Source organism: Manacus candei, unplaced genomic scaffold (genome assembly GCF_025592945.1).
Source record: "Manacus candei isolate 608988 ecotype Guabito, Panama unplaced genomic scaffold, ASM2559294v1 h1tg000008l, whole genome shotgun sequence".
Classification (NCBI taxonomy): Eukaryota; Metazoa; Chordata; class Aves; order Passeriformes; family Pipridae; genus Manacus; species Manacus candei.
This window is the reverse complement of record NW_026138056.1, coordinates 21429696-21439767: the sequence shown is the minus strand read 5'-3', so window position 1 is coordinate 21439767 and position 10072 is coordinate 21429696. Positions and strand designations below refer to the sequence as shown.

The window sequence follows — 10072 nt, the reverse complement described above, 5'->3', positions numbered from 1 at the left end:
TCTGAGACAGTACAAGGAAATAGTTTTACCTTTAAAGTCTATGAACAATTTGGGATACACTGAAATTAATAACAGAAGCCTTTGATGAGGGCAGGGTTGTAATCAGTGCCTAAGAGTGAAGCTAAAACAATATGAGAGAAGAGAAAGATCATTGGTTTAATTTCTCTGTCTGATGTTTTAATAACATCATGGCATTAAGTTCAGCAGAGCTGAGATCTGACACTGAATCACAACACTGGTCACTTGGGTTATTTACACTGAGCCAACAGGAACAAGTCACCCCTTTAAGAAGCAGTACTTATTGCTTCCAGTCTCTTTTTCACATCACCTAAATCTTCACACTCTGGTTTTCCTTTCAGACTTTCGATGTTTTAACTTTATGTCTTGAAGCGTTCATAAAGCAAACCTGAAAATAGAAAATTTAAAAGAAAATAAGAAAAAGGCTTTACAATTTCAGTCAAGCAGAAGAAATATGTGTAATGGTGAGGGGAGAAATACTAAAAGTTGCTCAGATAGTTGCTGCCACACATTCAGCTTCCGACCATGTCTTTATTGTGAAAGGCCAGTGCTGTGAAGGACTGAGACCAGGTTTGGAGTGTCTCCTGCCTCACTGCTGTGGGCTCAGGGCTAGTCTGCTCCAAGGCCACCAGCGTGGCGCGTGATGTGCTTTCAGCCACATACAGCCCTGAGGTGTATCTGTGACTTTGGCTAAGAGGGAGTCAGTTCAAAGTGCTAAACTGTTCTTTTAGGATGTTCCCATGTCCTGGGGAGACACACATGAATGTCCTGAGGGCAGTTCTTCTGAGTGTGTCCAGCTGCCACCTCAACTGGGAGCTGAGAGGGCAGGTAAGAAATCCCACCCATCTCGATATGCCCTAGAGTATGGCTTGTTATCTGCCTGTATCCCAGAATGAATGAGGAGGGAAGGCTGGCTTAGACCCAACCTTGTCCCTGTAGGTTCAAGCTGGAGTTGTCCCCAGAGAATGGAGAGCTCAGATCTTCCCTGAGAGGCACTGATAAACAGACCATGGATGCGCCTTCCTTCTGCAAGGGCAGAGGAGTCCAGCACAAACAGCGCGCTCCCTTCCCCACGCCACATAGGATGAGATGCTGTTGAGTCAATAAAAAGCAGACCATTTTGCTCAATGGCCATCTCAATTTTGCAAAGCAGTTGGCTGTGCTGCAACATGCCAAAGAGTTTGTCACTGAGCTCTGCATACATGAGAGCTGGCTTCATTCCTTCCCCCGGGAATCTTAACTCAGGCGACCTTAAATGCCTTAAATACCAGCTCAGAGCTCAGGCACCATCTGGAAACAATGATCTGGTAGAAGCCAAGGTGCTGATACACCGAATTAACACAGGTCCCAGGTGCTGACATGTTACTTCCTGCCCTCCCCTAGCCTTGTTGTGTCCCACACGTGGATTTCAGCAGCAGGGACACTGCAGTCTCAGGGGCTAGAGGCTGCTGTGCTGGTGTATTCAGTGCGGCTGGAGCTGGGTGACAAGTGGTCAAGATTTGAAAAGGATGTTGTTTTCCTTATCTACAATAAATCAATAAGTTTCTCCAGAATTTTTCGATTTGTAGGTCCTTTTCAGCATATCCTTTACTCTCAGCAGTTTTCTTTTCTTTGTTCTTCTTAGACTATAGTTTTCCTCCTTTAGTCCCTCTTCTGTTTCATTCAAATCTAAGATTTTTTCATTATTTTTGCTTTTCATTTGTTTATTGTATTCTATTCCATTTCATTTTTCCCTAACCTTTTCTCTGGTTTCATCTTAGTTCTCCCCTCCTCCTTTCCATCACCATATTTACATTTCTCTTTCAAAGCCCACTTTCTATAGCCCTCTTCACATAATCCCTGGACACACTCTCCAACCCCCATATCAATCCTTTTTCTTTTTCTACTTATAACCTTTTGTCCTTTTACTGTTTTTTCCCTTCCAATGCACATTTTCTCCCCCTTCTCACATCCAGATGTTTTTCCCTCTCTATTTCCAGCTGTGCGAATAAATGACTTTTTTGTTTGTTTCGAGGAAGTTAGGTCAATCCTGAACAAAAGTATTTATATTTTCAGGAAACCAAAACAATGTAAATTATCATTTTGGTTTAATATTTTAAAAAGAATAAACTAAAAAATTGATTATTTTGATCTTTGAGGTATTTATAGTAAATAATAGTTGAAGTAAATTTGTAAATTCAGTCACTTTGTTCAAGTGACTGAAAAAAAAGTCAAAGCATTTAGGCTTTGGGGTGGAGGTGAGGGCATGGCAAGTAGCTTGTCTTTTCTTTTTTGACAGGACTAAAGGGAGGATTACTATCCAAAACGACTCAGGTTGCTCTCACTACACATTCAAAGTGGTTTTGTTTTGATCAAAACTAATGTTTTAGGAGCAAAACAAATTTGGCTGATAAATTTATTCTGGCCCTAATTTCCATTTCCTTCTTTTTCCCTGTCCAGAATGGTGAGGTGCAGAGAGCATGGAGGCACAGTGCAGTTTTTAGCTGGTATTTGGATGTTATTTAAAAAAAAAAAAAAAAAAGAAGAATTGATCTCTTCCCAAGCAGGGAGCATCAGCTGTACTTCCTTGTGTTTCCCAGTCCTTAGCTTCCTGGGACAGCAATTAAAATAGATCCCAGGTGGCTTAAAAATCTTGAATCACATCAAAACCACAGAAGCTTCTTTCTATCAACAGCAGTTTCTTAAAAGGGGTGGAAACATGTTTCTTGCAAATGTTCTCCTGCATTTCAGTACACAGCATTAGTCCCAGATGAAGGCTGCAAAGTGAAAAACATCAGCTGAGAATAGCAATTATGATTTCTAGTGATTTGGAAGGGAGTCACATCTGGGTACCTGGGATAAGAATCCAGCCCAGATATGGCCCCAAATGCCATGTTTTTTCTGTGCATTGTGCCTAGATCACAATCAGCAAAAAGATTTTGTGGGAGAGGAGGGGAAGAAGAGGAAGCTGCCAATGAGAGGATATTCTTTGCTCATAAATCCCAATGCATTGAAACACAGATTAGACCCCTGCTTTCTTTTTAACCATCCCCTGCCTAGAGTCACTGAATCCTGAAATTTGCTGAACTGTTCAGCTCATGTCTGCCCTGAAGTAATGAATTGGCAGGCCTATTTCTAACGGTGATTAATGAAGCTTTTCAGAGGCAACCCATTATTTGATCCAAAGTTAAAACAGTGGTTCATCATTAATCACTACAGGACATAGGCTCACAGATTCATAATTCTCAGCAAGCCCATTTCATTAAGGGTCCCTCTCTTTCTTTTGTTAACTCAGGGCTCCCCTGTCTCCCCACCCCTCACGGATGCCTTCCCAGCACTCCATTTCCAGGTCTGCTCAAAGAAAAATTCACATGTTTTTCAGGTTTTGCAGCCTCTCAAAACTACAAAACCTTCTTTTAGATTTCAAAAATTCCCCTTCCCACAGAAAAATGTATCCGATTATCAAATATGAGCCAACATTGGCACCCAGTGGCTGAACAGATTAATCACAGATACATATTCCCCCGAGCCCACCTTTTCTATTCTTCAAAGACAGGTTTTCCTCTGGGGTGTATGTGATACTCTTACACAGCCTTCCAGCTCTAGGCTTTGTAGGCATGGCTGTGAACTAGTTGTGCTAAGAGAAGGAAAATGCAGGTTGTGGCTGGTCCTCCCCTCTGCCAGAGTCCATCAAAATCACTCCACAGAAGTCACAAGGTGGGACTAACATCATCAAAGTGCACATGGTGAGGAGCTTGGCTCCCAGAAGGCTACGGCACACACACGGCATCATTTGGCACCCAGCAGACATACTGGGTCTGCTCCTGAGTTTGTGAGTCCTGCTCCCCTGCAGGGCTGCAAGACATTCAAATTGGTATGAGTGGTCTTAGGAAAAGTCATATTGAGCCTTTTATCTCTAAACCATTTTCCTGAACTTGCCAATTACTTGATCTGGGGGATTGTGGTGGGTTGACTTTGGCTGGATGCCAGGGTACCCACTAAGCCACCCTATCACCCCCCTCCTCAGCTGGGCAGGGCAAGGCAGGCAGAAAATAAGATAGAGAAAAACTCTTGGGTCAAGATAAATACAGTTTAATAAAGCAAAAGTAAAGGCTATGCACAGAAGCAAAGGAAAACAAAATGTTTATTCTCTACTTCCAATCAGCAGGTGATGCACAGATAGTTCCTGAGAAATAAGGTTTCAGTATATGTAGTAGTTGCTCTGGAAGACAAATATCTTATACATCCCAAAGTTCTGATGAGGTCAGGAATCGGGTCGTCTCTGCTTCCTGTCTGAATTCTCTCATTCCTTCAGGATCAGCTTCTTGAACAAACTTTTCCTTTTCTTTCTCCGCTTCTAACCGATGATGTGGATCCATTGTTTTCTTTGTCAACTTTCTTTTCCACTACGGGGACAGTGACTGCATTTGTTGTTTGGATCTCTGTCTCAGCCACAGTCCTCTGAGAGTACTGAATTGTGGCTCAATGGGCATAGATCAGGCACCAGTACAGTGATGGAAACTGGTTTTCATTGGGGTGGGGAAGGCACTCTTCTGTCAGGTGGTATGTCAGGATTGCTTGCCTGTTCAGGTGTAAAGTCCCAGGCTATGGGAGGTGACAACCATCCTAGAAACCTGCCCAAATCCTTTCACATGCCCTGCCACCCAGAGATCTCTTGCCTCAGGACACATTTCAGTATCACCTGACCCAAAAATTGTCTTCTCTTACACCAGGATGACACCAGATTCCACAAACCACATACTATGCTACATTGATAATTAGTGGTATTAAAGTGTTCATAAGGATGAACAAGAACCTCAGGTACTCTACCCTTTCCTCTTAGTTTTTATATCTGGAATATGTCTTTGGCCAGTTTGGGTCATCTGGCCTGACTGTGTCCCGTCTCAAGATCTTGTCCACTCCCAGCCCACTGATGAGGGTAGAATATTGAAGAGGTAGCCCTGGTGCTGTGTGAGCACTGCTCAGCAGTAGCCAAAACACTGGTGTGTTATCAACACCTTTCTAGCTACCAGTAGGAAGAGTGGTGCTGTGAGGGCTGCTACAGAGAATATTAACTTCTGCTCAGTCAGACCTAATACAGAGAAGCAATGACAGAAAAGCTGGATGGTGGCTGGCATGTGAAGGGACAATCCCAAGCTACTACTGTTGCAGATGGTGCCAGGGAAGCACTGACTGTGCCTAATGGACATTCATTGGCAGTACTTTGCCATAGCCCCCAAAACATACCAAGAGTACCTGATCCTTGGCTCTAGTCACATTGAAAGCAGCAGGAACATCAGAAAAAGGGGATCCAATACCTTCAAAGGTGTTTCAAAATCAGAAGATAAAGGGCAGAAAAGAACTTTCCAATAACTTTGCAAAAGCATTTAGTTCTGACAAAGCTGAAACATTTAATTAACAAATAAAAAACTAGTTCACTGATTTAATGTAAAAAACATTAAGGCGTGATATTAAAATGCTTTAATACATACAGGGTATACATCTGATATTCAGCAATTCAATAGAATAATATAGTAAGTTAATTTATATATGAGTGTAACGAAATTAAAATATATAAATTTCAAATAAATCCTTTTCTATCCTTTAGAAATAGACAACTTGGCTTGATCCCATCAGAAGAACAGATGTGAAATATTCCATTAGTCCTTTTAGCCAGAACCAACTTCTCCAGTCACCAATTTGAAAATGTTTCATCAGCTTTAATCATAATGTCTCTAAATCAGATGTAAAAATTAAGGCACAGAGGAGTAAATGGCTTTTTGTTTAAGTCTACACAGAAAGCTATTTGAAGAATCATGAACTGTTTTCCCTACAAGACAGTGCTCCTTCCAGCACTTATTATGACCATGTCCATACAGCTGTAGTGTTAATTAATGAGAAGCTATATTCAGGTTTTCAAACAGTGCTTTACTGTACCTTAATCCATTTGAGAATCCGTCTTTTCATTCCTTCCCTGTTACATTTACCTCCAACCCATTAAGCAGTGTTATAGCCATGGAAGAGAGCAAGATGCTGGTGCCTTTCACTGGAAATGCAGATGCTGCATGGGCTTGAAAGCAGTACCTAAACACGGATGTTCATTGGCTTACAAAATTGGCACCTGGACATCAAAAGGAAAAAATGTATTTTATTAATAAGATCCTAAGATACTAATAAAAACATTTTAAACACAGATACATCATTCTGAAGAACTTATCACAAATAAAATTAAAGTTCTCTATGATGAAAAGTCACAATAATTTTCCTTTCAGTCTGAGAAACTTGCTTCTCAGCAAGAACCTTTTGTACTGCAACCAAGGTTGTAAGTTACAAGGTAGAACAGCATGAATTAGAAAGATACTTCCTAAACCTGCTCCCTGATCACACAGAGTAAGGATGCTGAGATTATTATCAGTTTTAAAAAGAAAATAACTAGCATAAGATAAAACAATATCCGTTCAGCCTGCCCATGGCCTAGCAGCTTTCCTGGAGCTGTGTTAAGAGTCTGACCTCAGAGAACAGTGGCCCAGTGTCCCACCAGACCAGAACTGCTCTCACAGGGGGAGGTCCAAGTTGGCAATTGGGGCTGGCCCTGCAGGAATCCCAGGAATGTGCTGGTTATGACCGCTCAGTGGGGTGCTGCTTTCTGTGCATAACCTTCTGCCTCCCTGAGACATCATCCCTTCCAGGACAGCAATGTGTGATGTCGAGCAGTTGGGTGCAAACGATTACTTGCAGTCAGACATCTGCAGGCAGAGCTTAGGAAGGAGGCTCTGTGTGTATAAGTCTGTCTATGGGCATTCACTTAAGGAAACATTACTGCCCTGCAGAAGTGCTCCAAAAGACCAAAACTTAACCTTTGAAACAACAAAAGGGGCTGCTACGAGCACAGGCTCCCTTCACCTCATCCCCTCTTGGGTAGGCTGCTTTTTAGCATGCAGCTACATGGTCCTCCACACCTCTTCAGCCCTTGCTTGCTGGCTCAGCCTTTGGGAATCCCATGTTACCAGCAGTCATGGTGGTGTTAATGTGATATTGGCAGCCATTCACCAGGAAATTGCACAGCACTCCAAAACATGGAAAGTTCCCAAACTCTGCCTTTTTTATTGCTGGTGATTTGGCACAGAGTCTGCTCAGCCACTGCAGGCTGACATGTTAGCCACACCTCAAGGACACAGCTCTGTGGCTCAGCATTGCCTGGATATGTGTTTGGAAGAGGTGCCTTCCTTTATGCTTCACAAGCTTACAGAAGACAGGGGGAAGATTTCCTCCCTCTTCCCCTGCCTCCCCTCCCCATCCTGGCCCTGATTCCTCTATTTTCACAAGCTTTGCTCATAAACAAATTGGGAATACTTGGTGGGAATATATTCTCTGTAAATAGTTTCTTCTTCTGTCTGCCTCCTCTGTGCAGCCAGGAATGTGGGATTTATGGAGTCAGAAAAAGCCTGTTCAAAAGAATCCCATCTCTTTAACACTAGGAATTAAGATATTCAGCTGGGCTGAGCATATCTCAGTCCTTTCCCCTTGACATTTATGCAATCTACACTAGATAATGAAGTAAAATCAGACATGGTCTGAAGACCACCTACTCACCTGCCACCCATTCTCCCCATCCACCCATTACTGATGTATGGGCCTGAGCTTTCTTCCTGTTCCCAGCTGGCCCTGCCCTGGAGAATCTGGCAGCAGGAGTGGGAGCGATGCCACATCCTGGTGCTGCAGCCCAGGTGGGGTTTTGCTTCCCAGCGGAGCCTTCCTCAAGCATCACAGGTCTCCCTCAGCACACGACCTGGCTTCACCTAATTTATGGCCCTGCTATAAGACTCTGTAGACACACAAAGAAGTTGCGACAACTTGAGAAGTTACCCCGAGTCCACTGTCAAGTGTGCAACCATCACATTACTGGTCCTGTGGCAGAGACTACATGATACTGATGCACTTGTCCTGCTTTGCCAGAGAGAGAGAGCCCTTCGGAAGGCAGCAGGGAGGCAGGCTGCAAAGAGTAAATTAAGCCTCTTTGTTTTAATCAGCTCTGACAGAGTCCAAGGGAGCAGCTTTCCGTGGTTTCCTGCAGGTTTCTTTCCTTTAGGTGGCGGTATGTGTTTGCAGCTCCCCGCAGCACCGCCTGCGCTCCCAGCCCTGCGCCCAGCATCCTCACCCGGTGCTCAACCAGCACTGGGTTAATTTTCCAGAAAATCCTGCACAAGCAATTAAAATGTTAATGTTGTGAGGGAAATGCCTCTGTTGAAGTAAACTCATTCGAGAGTCGGTTGTGCTCAGTGGAAGGGGAACAGTCTATTGATTTTGAACAAGGTCATATCTCATCAGACTTGCCACCTGGATTATTTTTGTTTGCGCTGATCAGCAACCGAGTCCTTGGTTTCCCAGTGAGTTCGAAATCACCTTAATGAAGTAGAAATTTTGGTGGGGGGGGGAGGGTATGGTTTCCTTCCCAAGAATTTTCTTTATTACAGAAATGTGCTCCTCACCTGTTTATCTCTGACCACCTGCTCACCTCTGTGTTTGTTAACCTTATTTCACTAAAGCAGCAATAACTGATGCAAAACTCTCGGTTCTGGCATCTGCCAAATGAATTCATACCTTACACTGGGATTTGTGCTGCAGCCAGCCAGCAGTGCCTTCCCTCAGTAGGATGGGATTGCCTCAAAGTGAAATTATCTTAGAAACCAACAAATTCAGCAGTGACATTTGCATGGGCATAGGGTAGTTCTGCATTGTACTTTCTTTATAGAAGAAAGGACCATATAGAAAGAAAGTTGTCCCCTTTTTTTACAGCAATTTCTGCTGATGGAGGCTGCCTTAGAATAACTAAACCATTAAGACAAGGTATGCTCAGTGAGAGCATTCTGGTATTTCATTATGAGCAAGAGACATCTGGGAACAGAGAAGCAGAAGCACCTAAAGTCTCATTTCATTTGCAGATTCCTTGTGGTCTCTGCCCAGAGCTTGTAGTCTCTCCTCCCCAAGCCGTGCTCTCTTTTCATGAATGTGGTCACACTGGAAAAGGTGGACGGGCTTTTTCATTGTATCTAAAATAGGTTATGCTATTCCTAGTGATATGGGCTATGACTCTCTAACCCAAATGCTAGGGTATTTGCATGCTTAATTCACAAGCCTAATTGCCATAATTGCACATGCTCATTAGGCAATTTTGCGCGCAAATGCTGAGTTAGGCACATAACTAGGCATAGTCTTTGCAGTGTGATTTGGTTCAACACTCGTGGAAAATTTGTGAACAAATTAGACATGCAATTGAATGCACATTTTCTACGCTAAGAAGTTGGGCAGGGCCTGGCACCAGGCAGACTGCAGTCTAAATGGATAAGCAGAAGGTACTCCCCTGGTGAATCCTGGTGTAAGATTGAGTCCTTCATCCAGAGAAAAAATCAGATCTGAGATGTCCTTCACATTATCCAAAGATCCACACCTTCCTTTCAGGCTGAGCTGGAATACTGGGAAGCAAAACGAATCTAACATTCATCTAAGAAAAAAAACTAAACCAAAACAAAAAAAACCCCAAAACATCAACAACAATCACGAAGCTCTAATTTTATGATCTGATTGCTGAGGACGAGTAGATACAGAGCCTCCCTGTCAGAAGGGAGACAAAGCCAGCCTGTTTCTTCCTATATTCCCATAGAAGACACAACAGTGAGTAACTAAAGAAGCTCAGTGTTAGCAATAAAGGATACTAGCACAGCTTTAAACCAGCACAGCTGATTTGAGTTAGAGCCCGCTTGTGCAAGCATGACTACAAGAAAGCCCAACTTTCATGGTCTAATGTTTGTAATTTCTCCCTCTCACTAAAGATATATGTTCTTTTAAGAAAAACTACAGAGGAAAATCCCCCAAAAGTAAGAATTCAAGGCACTGAAAGATTGAGTTATGGTTTGTTTAATCCTTCGATTTTATCCTTCCCGAGCCAGTCTGCAAACTCTCTTGCTCTGAATTTATGACAAGCAGGACTAAAGGGACTGTCTATAGATTAACATTGACATTTCCTTTGTGCATTAATCCTTTGAATCTCATTTACCATACATTGCTGCTGAATGAC

At 42.9% G+C, this 10072-nt stretch overlaps 1 long non-coding RNA gene across 2 annotated transcripts in view; it reads right to left on the bottom strand.

The window, feature by feature from the left end:
- Positions 1–331: 331 nt before the first annotated feature.
- Positions 332–10072, bottom strand: part of LOC127462684 (uncharacterized) — a 35147-nt gene continuing 25406 nt past the window's right edge. Inside the window, exons 2-4 of one of the 2 annotated variants that reach the window (XR_007900525.1) lie at positions 7591–9470; positions 5935–6118; positions 332–406 (exon numbers count right to left, since the gene is read on the bottom strand). This is a non-coding gene — a long non-coding RNA (uncharacterized LOC127462684). Of the gene's footprint in view, positions 407–5784; positions 6119–7590; positions 9471–10072 lie in introns of those variants that run through there. The other variant, XR_007900524.1, reaches the window with a different exon arrangement.